The sequence below is a fragment of the Antechinus flavipes genome, chromosome 1 (assembly GCF_016432865.1).
Source record: "Antechinus flavipes isolate AdamAnt ecotype Samford, QLD, Australia chromosome 1, AdamAnt_v2, whole genome shotgun sequence".
Lineage (NCBI taxonomy): Eukaryota > Metazoa > Chordata > Mammalia > Dasyuromorphia > Dasyuridae > Antechinus > Antechinus flavipes.
The window spans coordinates 408,087,101-408,108,050 of record NC_067398.1 but is presented as its reverse complement, the minus strand read 5'-3'; positions in this window follow the sequence as shown (position 1 = coordinate 408,108,050).

Genomic DNA, 20,950 nt, shown 5'->3' with positions numbered 1-20,950 from the left:
TAGCCTCTGAGAATAAAAAGAGAAAGCTGTCAGACTAAATGATATGGAATATTTTTAGAGGTTTCTCAGAGAGAACTATTGAGAATGTAATATGACTAAAACCAAAAGAAAACTTGATGAATGGAATAAGAGTTTTTGTGTTCTTATCATAAAAACACTTAATGATAGTAATATCCTTTCTCTATCCACTGCATCTAACTTAGACCAAAACTGCCAGTTGATAATGAGTTGAGACAAGTGATGAACAGAAGGAAGAAAGTAGAATTACCTTTGGGAAATTATTCACTGTTTATTGATCTCAAAATTCTATCTGAACTTAGGCCTTTATATTAGCCCTCTTTAAATATTTATTTTTTTGCAAATTAAGAGAACTGTGAGATACCCCTACAGATTGGCAAAGATGACAGGAAAAGGCTATGAGGAATATTGGAGGGGACATGGGAAAAGTGGTACACTAATAGATTGTGGATGGAACTGTGAACAGATCCAATCATTCTGCAGGGCAATTTGGAACTATGCTAAAAAAAATTATCAAACTGTGCATACCCTTTGACCAAGCAGTGTTTCTAGTGTGCCTATATCCCAAAGTGATCTTAAAGGAAAGAAAGAGACTCACGTGTGCAAAAATGCTTGAGGCAACCCTTTTCTAAGTGACAAGAAACTGGAAATTGAGTGGATGCCCATCATTTGGAGAATGGCTGAATAAATTATGGTATATGAATGTCATGGAATATTAGTGTTCTGTAAGAAATAGTAAGGAGGATGATTTTAGAGAGGCCTGGAGAGATTTACATGAACTGATGCTAAGTGAAATGAGAAGAACCAGGAAAGCATTAAACATGGCAACAACAAGATTATACGGTGATCAATTCTGATGGAAATGATTCTTTCCATCAATAAGATGATTGAGGCTAGTTGCAATGATCATGTGGTGGAGAGAGCCATCTACACCCAGAGAGGGATTACAACATAACATTCTTTTTCTTTTTGTTGTTGTTCATTTGCATTTTGTTTTATTAATCATTTTCTTTCCTTTTTGATCTGATCTTTCTTGTGCAGCAACATAATTGTACAAATATGTTTACATATATTTAATTTAACATATTTTAACATTTATAATCTATATATTGGGTTATTTGCCATCTAGGGAGGAGATGGGGGGAAGAAGGGGAAAATATGGAACACAAAGCTATGCAAGGATCAATATTGAAAAATTATCTGTGCATATGTTTTGAAAATAAAAAGTTTTAATAATAAAAAAATCTTTATTTTCCCCCTGGGGTATCATCTGACTTCTATCAGGTTGGCTAAGATGACAAGAAAACATAATGATAAATATCAGAAATGATGTGGGAAAATTGAAATACTAATGCACTGTTGGTGGAGACAGTCATTCTGGACAGCAATTTGTAACTATGCCAAAACGGCTATAAAACTAATATTCTTTGATCCAGCAGTGTCACTACTGGTCTTATTCCAAAGAGATAAAAAAGCGAAGAAAGGACCCTTCTGCAAAAAATGCTTGTAGCAGTTCTTTTTTTGTGTTGGCAAGAAATTCAAAATTTATTGGATGCCCTTCAGTTGGAAAATGACTGAATAAATTGTGGTATACAAATGTAATTGGATAATGATAAGCAGACTTTTCTAAAAAATCTGGCAAGAGTTACATAACTGATGCTGAGTGAAGTGAGCAGAACCAGGAGAACATTGTACACATTAACTACAAAGTTATATATTCAACAATGATTAATCTAACTCTTCTAAGCAATACAATAATGCAAGATAATCAACTTAAACTTGGGATAGAAATGTCATCCATATCCAAAAAGAGAACTATGGAGACTGAATATAAATCAGAGCATACTATTTTCACCTTTTATTTGTTTGCTTTTTTTCTCATGATTTTCCCCTTTTATTCTGAATTTTATCTTACAACATTACATATGAAAATATGTTTAAAATGTGTGTATATGTATAACCTTTATTAAATTGCTTGCTGTCTTGGGGAGAGGGGAGCTAAGGCAGAAAAAGAAAAACATTAGAAACTCAAAATCTTACAAAAATGAATGTTGAAAATTATTTCATGTTACTCTTTGGGGTAGAAGCTTTTTTTTTTTTTTTTTTTTTACTCCAATGTCCTCCTCTGATAATAAACCCTAGTCTTCTTTATTCCCATAGTATATTTCTATGGTAGGGTTCTTTCTTCTTTGCCAGTTCATTTATTTTAATAAAAAGTATTAGTGTGAATACCTCTAAACCTGGGGTGAGGAGGGTGATCTCTCTAGTTTCACTTCAGGTCTCCCCTCTGACCAGGAACCCCAGTCTAAGAACTCCATTCTTCAGTAAGTGCCCACAGCCTGCAGTGTCTCTGCCCTGCTACCTCTGTACAAAGGAATGCTGATTTCTTCTTGCCCATGACTGCATCCCACAGCACAGCTTAGTCTGGTGTTCTATTTAGCCAAAGTTCTCTCAGTCTTCCTGAACTGAGACCCAGAATACACAATAAAGTTTCTGTGGTTTCTGCTGAGGCTTCAGTCACCTCCAGCTATCCTCAGGGCTTCCCACTTGGCCTTCTTCAGATATTCTTGAATTGTCTCAGAAGAACTCCTGTCCTACCCCAAGTCTTTTTGAAGTTTCATAAATCTATGTTTGCCCTGAGGTGCAAATTTGCTCTATCAATAGCGGAAATTAAGAGAGCTTGAAATTTACCAACCTACTCTACCATGTTCCCAGAATCCTTCCATATCTATCTTATTTAAGTCATTTTATGATCCTTGATGACAGGCTTGCAAGAAGAAAATTTCATCTTTCCCCCATTACATTGTAATATTTCATTTTTCTTTAGGCCATTATGTTCAACTTTTTTGTATATTTCTTTTGACTCCTATGTGTATTATTCAAACTTTTAATTCAGTTGCTAAAACTTCTCTATTTCATTACAAGTCTATTTTCTCCCTATAAGATTATATACAGTCTTACTAGGAAAGACATTAGTTGTAATTTTATAACCTTTGTTTTTGGAACACTGTATTTCAAATTATCCATTTCTTTATAGTGGTAGTTGCTTAATTATGTATTACCCTGGCTAGCTCCTTGGTACTTGATTGTTTTCCTCATTACTTGCAGTAATTTTTTTTTTCTTTCACTCAAAAGTTGTAGATGCTATTATGTTCTTACAGCTTTTCATTTGTGAGTTTCTTTCAGGAGGTGATATTACTTCTATTTTCACTGTCATGTCTAGTTCTACTTTTCTGGTTTTTATGCACTTTAATTCCCTCCATGTACACTATTATCTAGTGACACAGATTGCCTCCCTTTTCTTGAACACTATATAGTCCACCTACTGCTTCTGTGACTTTTCTACGAGTATACCTGAAACCAGGAATGTTCTCCTTCATTTTTTTTTTTTTTTTGGTTCCTAGCTTCATTCAAATCTCAGTTCAAATCTTATATTTTTCAAGAATCTTCTCCCTTTCCCTTTCTCTATCACTATGTATTTCATATTTTTAGTTTCCTTGTTTTTATTTTGTTTGAATTAAAGTTCTTTGCTCTTTGTGTTCCCTAATATTTCCTTGGGATGGGATAGGGAGCATCCAATCAAACTATTTATTTGATATTTTAAGAACAATATTTTATTTTTATAGAGCTTTTCAGTTTGCAAAAAGGCAATACTTAGAATAACCTTATAAGCTAGGTTGAGCTAGAAATCCAATTTTGGAAATTTAAATCCTGAGACTCAAAGAAGTTACTTAGTCATGTAACTGGTAAAATGAAAAAACTGAAACTTCTTTGATGCCACGTACAGTGACTTTTCTATTAATACTAGTATCTTCCTCTCAGATTATCTTGTATATATCTTATTTGTATTAATTACTTGCATGCACTCAATAAATTGTGAACTCCTTTGGGGAAGGGATTGCTTCTAGCTTTTCTTTATATAGCCTGAAGTTAAAATGGTACCTGGCATATTAGAAAAATGGAATATATGGTTTTTGACTGATTAACTGGGATGGGATTACAAAGGAGGAAAAACAGAATTTTGGAAGAAGAGATTGTATGACAATAGGTAATATGGAGAAGATAGGAGGGAAAAAACAAAACATACAAGGAGAAGAACAACATTTATGTATATAATTGTTGGTATGTTGTGTACCTCATTAGAATATGAGCTCTTTGTGGATAATCACCTTGAATTTACATTTTAATAAACAAAATGATTAATAAATACATTTTGACTTAATCAAATTATGTCTTTTGCAATTTTATTTTATGACATCTCAAAGTCTAATATCCAGACTCTTTGTAGACAAATTTTCAGGTATTCTAGTAATTCTTAAATTATCTCTCTTTCATTAATTTTCCAGAAGAATTATTCTTAATATGAAAGGAAACACATATCTGTTTTTGAAAATTATTTTGACTTTGTTTTCATACTTATCATTGTTTAGTCATTAATATTTCCTTGGTTCATTATAATTAGTGTGATAACTAGCCTGAATGGCTTCTGAAGATTTGCAAAGCACCTTACAAATAGGATTTCATTTTATTCCTACAAAAATCTTGAGATCTAGGTGCTATTATTATCCTCATTTTACAGATAAGGAAACTAAGGAAAATTATGATTAAGTAAGTAACTTGCCCATGATTGCACAACTAGCTGATGCCAAGATTGAACTTATATCTACTTATTTCCTCTAGTATGAATTTCATTTATAAATTCAATTTATATAAAAGCAAGACTGGGCAGATGGAAAACAAAGTGAAATATCCTATTGGAAAATACAAGTAACCTGAAAAATAGATCTAGGAGAATTTAAAAATCATTGGTCTTCTACAAAGCCATGATTACTTGGATGTAATATTTCAAGAAATTAGCAAGAAAAAATTGTCCTTATATTTAAAACCGAATGGTAAACTAGAAATTAAAAGAATTCACCTATCACCTTCTGAAAGACATCACAAAATGAAAATTCCCAGGCATATTATAGCCAAATTCAGAAACTAACAGATCAAGGAAAAAAAATATTGCAAATTTCCAGAAAGAAAGTACAATGGAATCACAATAAGAATAACACAAGATTTAGTAGCATCTACATTAAAGGATCTGAGTGCCTGGGATATGATATTCCTGAGAGCAATGGAGTTAGTATTATAACCACGAATCATTTACCCAGCAAAACTGAGTATAATCCTTCAGGGGTAAAGATGAGTATTTAATGAAATCGAGGACTTTCAAGCATTCTTGAAAGAATAGAGATTAATAGAAAATTTGATTATCAAATACAGAACTCAGCATTATAAGAAAGTATTCAGGGAAGGGAAATCAAAAAGGATTTAATAAGGTGTATCTGCTTACATTCCAACATAGGAAGATGATACTTGTAATTAACTCATAAGAACTTTCTCATTATTATAGTAGTGAAATAGAATGCATACATATATATACATATGTATATTTGTATATATGTGTATATATGCATACATATATACACATATACACACATATATGAAAGGACAGACAGACAGAAGGTATAGGTGTGATAAGATTTTTAAAATAAAATAACATTTTTAAAATAAAGCTAAGGGTTGAATGAGGAATGATGATGTGAGAGAAAGGGAAAGGGAGGGGTGGAATGCCTAAATTATCTGTCATAAAAGAGTAAAGAAAAAAGCTTTTTCAGTGGAGAGGAAAAGGTCAAGTGAAGTAGAAGGTGTGAACCTTACTCTCATTAGAACTGGCTCAAAGAGGAAATAACATGTACACTCAACATGGGCACAGAAATCTATATTTCCATGCAGGAAAGCATGAGAGGAAGGGAATACAAGAAGTAGGGAAGGTGTTAGAAGAAAATGCATATTGGTATAGGGTGTGGTCAGAAGCAAAACATTTTTGAGGTCACTCAGGGTGAAGGAAGAGATAGAATAAAATAAATGGGGATGGAGGAATACAAATAGCAATAGAAACAATGAAAGGAATTTTGAAACAAGTTACTTTGATGAAGGCCTCATTTCTCAAGTGTCCTGGAAAGTGAGTAAAATTATTTTTAAAAAATAGAGACTTTCCCTAGTTGATAAATTATTAAAAGTTAAGAACCATGTCCAAAGGGTGATAAAATCATATATATCCTTTGACCTAACAATACTGCCATTATATGTGAATCCTAAAAGAGATTTTTAAAAAATCATTTATTATAGTGAGTTTATTATTTTTAATACAAACTGCTTTATAAATCATGTTGGGAGAGAAACATCAGAACAAAAGAGAAAAACCATGGGTGAGATAAAAAACATAAAAAAGGGAACACAATATGTTTTGATTTACATTTAGTCTCCTTAGATCTTTTTCTGGATGCAGATGGCTTTTTCTGTCCAAAGTCTATTGAGATTGCTTTGGATCACTGAACCATTGAGAAGAAACATGCCTTCCTTAGTTGATCATTGGACATTCTTGCTGCTATTGTGTACAATGTATTTCTGCTTCTGTTTTTTCAATCAACATCAGTTCTTGTAAATCTTTCCAGGCCTTTCTATAATCAGATTGTTCATCATTTTTTTTTTTTTACAATAATAGTATTCCATTGCTTTCATGTACCACAGCTTATTCATCCATTCCCCAATTGAAGTCCATCCACCCTTTTTCCAGTTTTTTGCTACCACAAAAAGAGTTGCTAGAACAATTTTTGGACATGTGGGTCCTTTTTCTTTCTTAATTATTTACTTGTGATAAGACCCAGTAATGGTGTTGCTAGGTCAAAGAGTATGTATGGTTTTATAACCTTTGGGGCATATTTACAGATTGCTCTCCAGAATGATTGGATCATTTCTCAACTCCACTAATAATGCATTTATGTCCCACTTTTCTCACATGCTCTCCAATATTTATCATTATTTTCTTCTGTCATTTTAGCCAACCTGAGAGATGTAAATTTAATTTGCATTTCTCTAATCAAAAGTGATTTAGAGGATTTTTTGTGTAATTATAAATGGCGAGACTTCTGGTTAAGATGGCAGAGAGGAGGCACACAGCTGTGTAAGCTCCACGCTTTCTCTCACTATCCATCTCATTACAAGCCTCTGAATTAATGCTTGACTGAAAAAAAAACCCCACAAATAGTTACCAAGAGAAGCCATCCTTGAGATTCGCCAAGAAAGATCTGTCTTTACTGGAGGGCTGGGACGGTTTTAGATCGGGCGCAGGCGGCGGGCAGCGGCAGTGAGAGCACTGGAGCAGACTGGAAAGGGGGTGGGGAGTGATCGCAGCCGTCTCTGCAGGGAGAGCTTCACTACAGGTTTGGATACTTTGCCCTGGCAGCAAGTCAGCAGCCCAGCAGAGAAGCTAAAAACACCGGGGCTGAAGAATACAACCCCAAACAGCTGGAGTCTCTCGGGACCTGGCCACCTCCCCCTCCCCCTCACAGTGACTCAGCACGCTCTTGGATCTCAGAGCGCAGGTGTAGCACAGTCGGGCTAGTGCCTCACTGCTGCCCCCCGCAGTCTGTAGAGGAAGCTCGGTAACACACCCAGCCCCTCCCCCAAAGAAAGACTCCATTTTTCTCTTTTTTTCTTTGCTAGTTTGTCTTTGATTATTAGACAGAATGAGTAAGAAACTGAAGAGGACTTTAACCCTTGACAGCTTCTATACAGATAGAGAGCAGACTCTAAATCCTGAGGAGACTAAAAACAGACAGTCTCCAGGTGAATCCCCAAAGGAGGAGATCATCTGTTCCTCAGCACAGATGAACCTCATAGAAGTGATTAAAAAGGCTCTCACAAGGGAGCTAGAAGAAAAATGGGAGGCTTGGCAAAAGAGCCTGGAGAAGTGAGTTAAAGAGAGAGTGGATAAAGAAATAAAATCCTTGAAAAATAGGATTGGTGAACTGGAAACAGAAAAGAGCTCTCTAAAAAACAAAATTGGCGAAATGGAAAAAAATTCCACAGAACAAAAGAACTCAATGGGACAAGTAGAAAAAGATTTTAAAAAAGTGAGTGAAGAAAATACTTCACTGAAAATCAGAATTGAACAATTGGAATTGAATGACTCGAGGAGACAAGAAGAATCAGTCAAGCAAATCCAAAAAAATCAAACAATGGAAAAGAATGTGAAATACCTTCTGGGGAAGACTACAGACCTGGAAAACAGATCCAGGAGAGACAATCTGAGAATCATTGGACTCCCAGAAACACATGATGAAAAAAAGAGCCTGGACAATATTTTCCAGGAAATTGTCAAAGAGAACTGCCCAGAAGTCATAGGAACAGAGGAAAAAATAAACATTGAAAGGATTCATCGATCACCCACTGAAAGGGATCCTAAAATCAAAACACCAAGGAATATAGTGGCCAAATGCCAGAACCCTCAGACGAAGGAAAAAATATTGCAAGCAGCTAGAAAAACCCAATTCAAGTATCAAGGAGCCACAATAAGGATCACCCAGGATCTGGCAGCATCCACATTAAAAGATCGAAGGGCCTGGAATATGATATTCTGAAAGGCTAAGGAACTTGGTATGCAACCAAAAATAACTTACCCAGCGAGAATGAGCATCTTTTTCCAGGGAAGAAGATGGACATTCAACGAAGTAAGCGAATTTCATCTATTTCTGATGAAAAAGCCAGAACTTAACAAAAAGTTTGAGCTACAAATATAGAACTCAAGAGAAATCTAAAAAGGTAAAGATTAATCTTGGGAACTATATTTCTGCTATAAAGATGTATAAAGAATACATGTATACCTTGTTCTAGAAACTGATGTGGAAAGGACATTGTACCAGAAAAAGGGTAAAGTGGGGGTAGTACATCTCATGAAGAGGCATAGGAAACCTATTATATCTGAGAGAAAGAATGGAGGGGGATGAATATAGTGGGTATCTTACTGCCTTCAGAATTGGCTTTAAGTGAAAAATCTTAAGACATATTCAATCTATGGTGAAACTTCTCCCACCTCATTGAAAAGTGAGAAGGGAAAAGTGAAAAGGGAAGGAATAAGCTAAGCGGAAGGAATACGGAAACTGGGAGGGAAAGGGGTAAGATAGGGGGAGGAACTCTAAGGCGGGGGGGAGGGATACTAAAAAGGGAAGGCTGTGAGAAGCAAGTGGTGCTCACAAGCTTAATACTGGGAAGGGGGGAAAGGGGAAAGAAGGGAGAAAAGCATAAACCGGAGTTAACAAGATGGCAAGTAATACAGAATTGGTCATTCTAACCATAAATGTGAACAGGGTAAACTCCCCCATAAAGAGGAAGTGGTTAGCAGAATGGATTAAAAGCCAGAATCCTACAATATGTTGTATACAGGAAACACACCTGAAGCGGGGAGATACATGCAGGTTAAAGGTAAAAGGTTGGAGCAAAATCTACTATGCTTCAGGTGAAGTCAAAAAAGCAGGGGTAGCCATCCTGATCTCAGATCAAGCTGAAGCAAAAATTGATCTAATTAAAAGAGATAAGGAAGGGCACTATATCTTGCTAAAGGGTAGCATGGATAATGAAGAACTATCTATATTAAACATATATGCACAAAGTGGGGTAGTATCTAAATTCTTAAAAGAGAAATTAAGAGAGCTGCAAGAAGAAATAGACAGTAAAACTATAATAGTGGGAGATCTCAACCTTGCACTCTCAGAATTAGATAAATCAAACCACAAAATAAATAAGAAAGAAGTCAAAGAGGTAAATAGAATACTAGAAAAGTTAGATATGATAGATCCCTGGAGAAAATGTAATGGAGATAGAAAGGAATACACTTTCTTTTCAGCAGTTCATGGAACCAATACAAAAACTGACCATATATTAGGACATAAAAACCTCAAACTCAAATGCAGTAAGGCAGAAATAGTAAATGCATCCTTTTCAGACCACGATGCAATGAAAATTACATTCAACAAAAAGCCAGGGAGAAGTAGACCAAAAAATAATTGGAAACTAAATAATCTCATACTAAAGAATGATTGGGTGAAACAGCAAATCATAGACATAATTAATAACTTCACTCAAGAAAACGATAATAATGAGACATCATACCAAAATGTATGGGATGCAGCCAAAGCGGTAATAAGGGGAAATTTCATATCTCTAGAGGCCTATTTGTAAAAAATAGAGAAAGAGAAGGTCAATGAATTGGGCTTGCAACTAAAAATGCTAGAAAAGGAACAAATTAAACCCCCCAGTCAAACACTAAACTTGAAATTCTAAAAATAAAAGGAGAGATCAATAAAATTGAAAGTAAAAAAAAAAAAACTATTGAATTGATTAATAAAACTAAGAGTTGGTTCTATGAAAAAACCAACAAAATAGACAAACCCTTAGTAAATCTGATTAAAAAAAGGAAAGAGGAAAATCAAATTGTTAGTCTTAAAAATGAAAAGGGAGAACTCGCCACTAACGAAGAGGAAATTAGAGCAATAATTAGGAGTTATTTTGCCCAACTTTATGCCAATAAATTCGACAACTTAAATGAAATAGAAAAATACCTTCAAAAATATAGCTTGCCCAAATTAACAGAGGAAGAAGTAAATATCCTAAACAGTCCCATCTCAGAAAAAGAAATAGAACAAACTATCAATCAACTCCCTAAGAAAAAATCCCCAGGACCAGATGGATTTACATGTGAATTCTACCAAACATTTAAAGAACAATTAACTCCAATGCTAAATAAACTATTTGAAAAAATAGGGATTGAAGGAGTCCTACCAAATTCCTTTTATGACACAGACATGGTACTGATACCTAAACCAGGTAGGCTGAAAACAGAGAAAGAAAATTATAGACCAATCTCCCTAATGAATATTGATGCTAAAATCTTAAATAAAATATTAGCAAAAAGATTACAGAAAATCATCCCCAGGATAATACATTATGACCAAGTAGGATTTATACCAGGAATGCAGGGCTGGTTCAATATTAGGAAAACTATTAGCATAATTGACTATATCAATAACCAAACAAACAAAAACCATATGATCATCTCAATAGATGCAGAAAAAGCATTTGATAAAATCCAACATCCATTCCTAATAAAAACACTTGAGAGCATAGGAATAAATTGACTTTTCCTTAAAATAGTCAGGAGCATATATTTAAAACCATCAGTAAGCATCATATGCAATGGGGAAAAACTGGAACCTTTCCCAGTTAGATCTGGAGTGAAGCAAGGTTGCCCACTATCACCATTATTATTTAATATCATATTAGAAACACTAGCCTCGGCAATAAGAGTCGAGAAAGATATTAAGGGAATTAGAGTAGGCAATGAGGAAACCAAACTATCACTCTTTGCAGATGATATGATGGTATACCTAGAGAACCCCAGAGATTCTACTAAAAAGCTATTAGAAATAATTCATAATTTTAGCAAAGTAGCTGGCTGTTGGAGTTCAAATGTTGGCATTCTTGTTCTTCTCAAAACACAGCCAGTTTAGCTTAGAGCCTTCCGAATATCCCCAAATCCAAAGGTCCGGTCCTTCAGCCTCTGCCTCTGCTTTCTTCAGCCTCCAGCCAGCTCCAGTCTTCATGTCATTCCTGTGAAATCTCAACTTGTAGCTTCTTCACTCTGAAGAACTTCTTTGACTGGCCCATTGAAGCTCTATTTATGCTCCTTCAAGAGAGGGATTGTGGGTTTTCTCCCATAGTGCTCTCTGGCCCAAAGAGCTTCAAGGGAGATGTGAACTCATTGAACTCTAATGAGTAAAGGTGTGAACACAAGTCTTGTATTAATTAGTTCTACTTAGTACCTTGTTTCAGGCTCTGGCCAAAATCTTCTTGTAAGATTAGATCAACTCTAATTAGTTAGCAGTTAGTAAGGATTCCAACAGCTGGCTACAAAATAAATCCCCATAAATCCTCAGCATTTTTATACATCACCAACATAACCCAACAGCAAGAGATACAAAGAGAAATTCCATTCAGAATAACTGTTGATACCATAAAATATTTGGGAATCTATCTACCAAAGGAAAGTCAGGAATTATATGAGCAAAATTATAAAAAAAGTCTCCACACAAATAAATTCAGACTTAAATAATTGGAAAAATATTAAGTGCTCTTGGATCGGCCGAGCGAACATAATAAAGATGACAATACTCCCTAAACTAATCTATTTATTCAGTGCTATACCAATCAGACTTCCAAGAAAATATTTTAATGATCTAGAAAAAATAACAACAAAATTCATATGGAACAAAAAAAAGTCGAGAATCTCAAGGGAATTAATGAAAAAAAAATCAAATGAAGGTGCCCTAGCTGTACCTGATCTAAAATTATATTATAAAGCAGCAGTCACCAAAACCATTTGGTATTGGCTAAGAAATAGATTAGTGGATCAGTGGAAAAGGTTAGGTTCACAAGACAGAATAGTCACCTATAACAATCTAGTGTTTGACAAATCCAAAGCCCCTAACTTCTGGGAAAAGAATTCATTATTTGATAAAAACTGCTGGGATAATTGGAAATTAGTATGGCAGAAATTAGGTATAGACCCACACTTAACACCATATACCAAGATAAGATCAAAATGGGTCCATGACCTAGGCATAAAGAATGAGATTATAAATAAATTAGAGGAACACAGGATAGTTTATCTCTCAGACTTGTGGAGGAGAAAGAAATTTGTGACCAAAGATGAATTAGAGACCATTACTGATCACAAAATAGAAAATTTTGATTACTTCAAATTAAAAAGCCTTTGTACAAATAAAACTAATGCAAACAAGATTAGAAGGGAAGCAACAAACTGGGAAAACATCTTCACAGTTAAAGGTTCTGATAAAGGCCTCATTTCCAAAATATATAGAGAACTGACTCAAATTTATAAGAAATCAAGCCATTCTCCAATTGATAAATGGTCAAAGGATATGAACAGACAATTTTCAGAGGATGAAATTGAAACTATTACCACTCATATGAAAGAGTGTTCTAAATCATTATTGATCAGAGAAATGCAAATTAAGACTACTCTGAGATACCACTACACACCTGTCAGATTGGCTAAGATGACAGGAAAAAATAATGATGAATGTTGGAGGGGATGCGGGAAAACTGGGACACTAATGCATTGTTGGTGGAGTTGTGAATGAATCCAACCATTCTGGAGAGCAATCTGGAATTATGCCCAAAAAGTTATCAAATTGTGCATACCTTTTGACCCAGCAGTGTTTCTATTGGGATTATATCCCAAAGAAATACTAAAGAAGGGAAAGGGACCTGTATGTGCCAAAATGTTTGTAGCAGCCCTGTTTGTAGTGGCTAGAAACTGGAAAATGAATGGATGCCCATCAATTGGAGAATGGCTGGGTAAATTGTGGTATATGAATGTTATGGAATATTCTTGTTCTGTAAGAAATGACCAGCAGGATGAATACAGAGAGGACTGGCAAGACTTACATGAACTGATGTTAAGTGAAATGAGCAGAACTAGGAGATCATTATACACTTCAACAACGATATTATATGGGGACATATTTTGATGGAAGTGGATTTCTTTGACAAAGAGACCTGAGTTTCAATTGATAAACGACGGACAGAAGCAGCTACACCCAAAAAAAGAACACTGGGAAACGAATGTGAACTATCTGCATTTTTGTTTTTCTTCCCAGGTTATTTATACCTTCTGAATCCAATTCTCCCTGTGCAACAAGAGAACTGTTCGGTTCTGCAAACATATATTCTATCTAGGATATACTGCAACATATCCAACATATATAGGACTGCTTGCCATCTAGGGGATTGGGTGGAGGGAAGTAGGGGAAAAATCGGAACAGAAATGAGTGCAAGGGATAATGTTGTAAAAAAAATTACCCTGGCATGGATTCTGTCAATATAAAATAATTATTAAATAAAAATTAAAAAAAATAATTATAAATGGCTTTAAATTCATCACCTGAAAATTGTCTGTTCATACCCTTTGACCATTTATCAATTGGGAAGATATTTTTTTTAAGAAAAGAAATTATATGTACAAAAATATTTTTTGCAGTACATTTCTTAGGGCAAAGAATTGGAAATTGAAGAGATGCCCCAAATGGGGCATGACTGGATAAATTGTAGAATGGAATAATGAATTAGATGGATGTATCGGATATTGAATTTTGATGGAATATTATTGTTCTATAAGAAATTATGGCAGGTGGAGCCACAATGTTGAAGGCAGGGTCTCCTTGAAACTCTCTTTTAACCCCCTTTAAACTATTTTATATAATCATTTTAAACAAATTTTAGAGCATCAGGACCTACATCAAAATGGAATGGTAAATTTTCCAGCCACAGGTGACTAGGAAGTTTGGCAGGATGGGTCTGTGATATCAGGATGGATACAGAGTACAAATGCAGAATAGATCATGTGAGCATTGCCCAGGCTCCAGAAAGCCAAGAGCAGATTGTGGGGCCTCTGAATTGCAGCCTTATAATTGTTGTACTATCCAGACATCTTAATCCATAGATGCTAAGAGCAACTTAGGAGAAGCATTTGGTGCACTAGGATCTGAAGGGAACCCGAATAAACCACAATTTTCTTTGGAATCCACTAAATCAACAGCAGTAGGAGCAATGGCCATGGCAGCCTCAGCAGTAGCTTCTGAGGAGAAGCACACAAATAGGTGGGACCAACAGGTGGTTAGAGTGAAATTGCAATGGGCCTCTTGGTTGACACAGTGGCAGGACTCAATTGCTTTAGCTAGGCTCACATCTGGGTCACAGGGCTGGCTTATAGTATAGATCTGTAGAAAAGATCTCTGAAAACAGCAACACAAACCCTTGAAATTTGGGATGATACACTCTCCATCCTGGAAACAGAGCTTTACTTTAAAAAAGTTAAATGCCAAGTAATAGGCTGGGGAAATGAGCAAACAACAGAAAGTAATTTGTCCCTAGAAATCACTATGTAATAAGGAAGATCAAAGTACACATTTAGAAGATGATGGCAAAGTCAAAACTTCTATATCCAGAGCCTCCAAGAAAAGTAAGAATTAGCCTAAGATCATCAAATATTTTGAAATTTTGAAATAACAAGTAAGAGAGATAGAGGGAAAATTGTTATGAGAAATGAGAGTGAAACAAAAGGAAATACAAAAAGTTAATAAGGAGAATAATGTCTTTAAAAGTAAAATTGGCCAAATGGGAAAAGAGATACAAAATCTCACTGAGGAAAATATTTCTTTAAAAATTAGAATTGAGCAAATGGAAGCTAGTGACTTTATGAGAAATCAAGAAGCAATAAAATAAAGAAAAAAGAATAAAAAAATTATGAGCAAAAATTATGACATTTATGGAAATGTTCTGCTTAACATTACATGAGTCTCCTCAATGGGAGATGGGGGTAGAACTAAAAGATTTAAAAACAAATGTTGAAAAACATTCTTTCATTGAGGGCAAATAAGAATATTACATAAAAAACATCAATCTGACAGAAAATATCTAAAATATGAAAAAAACTACTTCTAACTTTATATTCCTTAGCAATTCTAATTGAACTTTTACTTAGCTGTTATCCCTCCCCCACATATACACACCATCTCTTGCTGTTAGAGGGTTTGCTTATACATGCTTGAATTCATTCTTGGTTTTTGTCATAAGTATCAATAATTATTATTACTCTTAATAGAGAAATTGTTTCTTTTAATTTTGCATTTATATAACCTTATGTCAAAAATTGAGATTGTGTGTTAATCCTGGGTTGTATATGCTTTTATTTTTTAATCTTCAATTTTATTTTTTTAATATTTTCTCCAGTTACATTCAAAACAATTTTCTTTCCATTTGTTTTAAAATTTTTTTAAGTTCTAGATGCTATCCCTTATCCCCACCCACACAATTAAGAAACCACATAAGAAATTATTCAAACTATTTCCATAAGAGTCAAGTTGTAGAAGAAAACATAAAGCATCCACACTAATGAAAATAAAAATCCTCAAGAAAAATTAGATTTAAGAGAGAGAGAGAGAGAGAGAGAGAGAGAGAGAGAGAGAGAGAGAGAGAGAAAGAGACAGAAAGAGACAGAGAAACAGAGACATACACAGGAGAAAATACTTCAATCTGTATTCAAACACAGTCAGTTCATTCTCTGAATTTGATTGATTAGGATTTTTCATCATAAGGTCTTCAGACTAGTCCTAGGTGATTGTACTACTGAGAATTGCAAAGTCATTCACAGCTGATCATCCCAGAACATTATTTGTTATTTCTTTGTATACAGTATATTTCATTTTGCTTGAGTTCTGAGACTATCCAGATTGTTTCTAATTGTTAAAGAATTATTTTCTTCAGTGAGCTGTTGTACTTCTTTTCACAACTGGCCAGTTTTGCTTTTTAGAGCATTCTTCTCCCCATTAGCTTTTTTGTCTTTCTATTTGCACTACCCTCAATTCTTTTCCTACTTTTTTCCTCTATCTCTCTTACTTGATTTTCAAAATCCCCTCTGAGGTCTTCCATAGCCTGAGCCCAATTCTTATTTTTGTTGCAGCCTTTGGATGTAGGAGCTTTGTCTTTGTTACCATCTTCTGAGTGTGTGTTTTGATTTTCCTTGTCACCATAATGACTTTCAATCGTCAGAAACTTTTTTGTTGTCTGCTTTTTTCCCTAAACCATTACCCAGCTTTTAATTCTTTATTAAAGTTGGGCTTTGTTTCCAGGATAGAGGGTGCACTGTCCCAAGATTCAGTTGTTTTGGGCAACTCTTTTCAGAGATCCTTCTAGGGACCCTGACCCCGCGCATTCTTTTCTGCCCTGGAGCTGTTAGGAGTGTCCCTGCCCCATTGTAGCTGTAAGATCTAGGGTGCTGGTCCAGTCCAAGGCTGGGACTGCCCTGATCACTAGGACTCCATGTCCAGTTCCCACCCTAGTGCCACAGATCTTCTTGCTGACCTTCTGAGTCTATCCTAATGTTGCAAGGCTCAGAGGTCCAGAAGCCTCCAGCATTGCTGCTGATTCAGAGATGCCTTCTTGCTGATGCTAGGGTTTGGGCCAGAACTAGCACCAGGCTGGCCAGGGCTGTGCTAGTATGTCCTGTGCTGGCATTATGCACTGGGCTTCCACGACTGTTCCGCAGACCTTTTCTGCTAACTTTCTAAGTTACTTTCAGCTCGGAAATGTTCTATTTTGTCTTTTTGATTGTTCTAATATTCTAAAATTTATTTAAAGTCGTTTTAAGGTATTTGGAATCATTGGGGAAGACATTGAATGGATTCCTACCTTTACTCCACTATCTACTTTTATTCTACTATCTGTTTGCTTTAAGAGAGAATGTCTGAACCATGTTTGTTCTTTGTTTTTATTCTCATTCTTGGCTGCTACTTGCTCTGGGCATTTGAATGTTAGATTCTTCAAGGATCTTGGAATTCTTGTATGTGCAAGATACTTAATGTAGATCAAGATCTATTCACTGTGCTTCTGGTCATTGTTTTGCAGGTTCCTGATCTCACTTTTGGTCTGGCAGCAAAATTGTTAGCTTGTTCCCAGTTGAAGCCACCGCAAAAACCTGGTGGCTATCTGTACATTATTGTAAACTACATAGAATACTCTGATTGTTAAAGGCATTGGGACTACAAGTTCTTCCTTGCTCAAAGTCTTGGTTATTCAACTATAGACCTTAGATTAGCTACACGATGATCTGTGATGCAGTTCCTGAGCCAGAGCCACACAGCTGTTCCTCAATTCTGTTTCCATTCCATGTATTATACGCAGTTTTAGCTCAAGATTGTTCTTTGTGTCACAGAAGTCACAGGTTGGTAACATTTGAGTATAAGGTCTTTCCTCATTCTACACTGAAGATAACCTATTATGTTCCCTGAATAGAGTCAGCAATATCAATGAATGTCTCTTATCTTATTACATAGACAGAATGCATAGATTCCAGTCATTGCACTGAAAGGCTTGTTTAGGTATCCCTCAGAATACAACTCCAGTGCTCAAAAATGTTTATCTTAATACACTTACCTGGGCAGGAAAAAAAAAAAAGGGGGGATTTCTTTTTCCTATGGATTTCTGGTTCAAAACTAAATCTGGCATTTATTCTTTGTTTATGTGTGTGTGTGTGTGTATGTGTGTGTGTGTGTGTGTGTGTGTGTTTGAGAGAAGTGAGCTATATCACTTTCTTATACATTATAATTTTTGATATTCTTAGAACATGGAATTTTGTATATTTTAGGTTGCATATAGAATCTTGAATACATAAAAAATGAGTGTACAGTATAGAGAGGGCTGAGGGAAAAAGAAAGATCAAAGAAAATACTAATGATTTTAACCTTGGTGTCTGAGATCATGATTAGTTATTTTATTATATTTTCTATCCTGAAAAGAAAGAATATGTGTTGTTTATAGGATGGCATAGCACTTCAGAGATAGTAATTATGTGATAAATGAAGTAAAGAAAAAAGGAATAAAGATCCTACTTTAGAGAGTTTTAATTTCAAAAAATTCAGATCAGATACCTTAATTTTTGCCTCATTTCTAACATTCAAATGTGACACTGTCATTTCAATTTATATAAAGTAATAATTCATTATTAGGATGTTATATAGAAGCCAAATGATAGATTTATTATTGCATTTGCATCATTATGTGGAGAAAAATACAGTAATATTTCAGGAAATCCTTAGTCAGCTATTCTAATTTTCTGAAGCCAGTGTCTTTGAAGGTGACTTTAATCATTAACTGTGCCCAAAGAATTTCCTCACAAACCATCCTCATCAAAATTCTCATGAGCATTTCAATATATAAGGATCTTATAAGATTTTTTAAAATTTATTTTTGCTCCTGATTATTATACTTGAAAATGACAAATGAGAATTTTGTTCTTGTTCTTGTTAAAGTTAAAGGCCAATACTGAGCATTTTAAGAAGGGAACGAATTGTTAGAATAGATTTAACTATAATATAATATACTGTGAATAATGAATTTCTCTATATACTCACATATATATGCATACATAATCAACTAGTGACCAGTATATAGTATATTTATACTAGAATCTCAGAAACATTCTCATTGCAAATAATGCAAATAAAATTTGTATTTTATCCAAATGGATAGCAAAGGATTAGGATCTCATTTGCAATGTCTCTCACTTCAGGGATTGCTGATGTTTACTTATCTTAACTCTGAATTGCCATATATGTTCTATTTCCCCTTAATCCCTTATTGAATGTCAGAGTTAACATCTTCTAAATAATATATTCTGTGATTTAATCTTACATTAGAATATAAATTTACTGTAACCTTTAATGACTTTCTCTTTGTATTATCACATCAATGAAGCTGGAATCTTAGCTGAGGAAAAAAAGCAACTTTAACCAACCATTGGAGGGAAAAAAAAATAGTCTCACTCACTGTAATATAGGGTTCATTCACTTCATACAGGGCCTCCAGTGTTTGTGTGTGGGAAATATTTTTTTATAACATATAATTATAATTTAGAGTTCACAGAGCTAGAGTTCTGAAAGTAAAAAGAAAGAATAAAGATGGAGGAGACCAAAAATCAATGGAATAGCATAACATTAGGTTAGGTACTCCTAGTATCTTTTCTTATGTGATAATAAGATTTTATTTTGCTCTTCAATTATCTCCCTGGTGAGGAGGGATATTTAGCCATGCTATCTAGCTTTTCAAGATTAGGAAATTTATTACACCAGTAGGCAATTTTATTTTGCCCCAGGGCTAATAGGGCTGTATCTTTGATTCACACTTTCTTTGATAAAATTATTGACCCCAGACCTTAGTCCTTATTGCAATCTGCTCATAAATTGCAAGACACTGATAGAAAATCATATATAATTTGAGAGTTAGAAGAGAATCCAATTCAGTTAATACTGAGAAAAGAAATCCCTGATATAATATGCCATATAAATAGAAGACAGACTCTGTTTTAAAGATATGTACAAATGAATGTTTCACCATTTCCCAATATTTCATGTTTTACTTTTGCGTGGTTCCAATTACCAGGAAGTTTTAATTTGTTTTGTTTTTTGTTTTGTCTTGATTTTTTCTGATATGTAAATTATTGTTAATTTCTAGTTAGTAATAATGACAATTTAAGGAAATAGAATTATTCTAGCATGACATTTCTTTTGAAGCCATGCTGGGTCTTTATAATATTTGTTTCCTTGTTTGATCTGCATCAGTCTTCCTTTTAATGATCTACTTTAAAATGTTGCTAATAATTGATATCATGGTCACTGAAATACAGTTTTCTACTAAAGCATCTCTCTTCCTTTTTCATATACCGATTGTAATATTCTTCTCTAAAATTTAATGTTCTCTGGGAGCAGGTTTCTTGGGGGGCTTCTGGAGGCAGCCTTTGTTTCAGTTCAGTGTAATCACCCCAAATGCAGCCAGGAGTTAAAAGTCCAAATCCTTTATCATTTCCTTTTAAGTCTTGTCTCTTTCCTTGGGCCCAGTTAGCTTTCTTAGAGGCCTTCTGTAGCCTTGGTTCTGAGAGCTTGAGCTGTCTTCACTGGCTTGTGAATCTCCTCGACTGAATCCTGGCTGAGGTTCAGAGCTTCTAGTGGGCTCCTATCTTCAGCTCCCTCCGAATCCAAAGGTTTATGCTTCAGTCTCCAGCCAACACAAAGGTGGAAGATGGAATGAATCTGTCTCCTCCTCCTCCTAGACCTTCTAGTGGGCTTGTGTCCTTTGGCCCTGAGAGCTCCTCCTTATATATGCCTCTAAAAGGTGTGAATTTTGTGGAATTATAGTAAGTACTACTAAGTACATGTAAATTAAAGAATCATTGTCTCAACTATTCCACTGACTTGGCACCTTGTAAGAATCCTAATAACCAATTATGTGAAGTTTCACAGTTATTGCAATCTTTCAATTATCAATGATAGTGCTTCAAAAATTACACATGAAAGTCATTTAATTAAAATTATTGTTCATCTAAGTCAGGTGGCTTGAATTTATATGGGCAACTAGGTATTCTTTATTATCTTAATGCTTCACTAGAAATTCCTCCAGCCTTTGCTGGTAA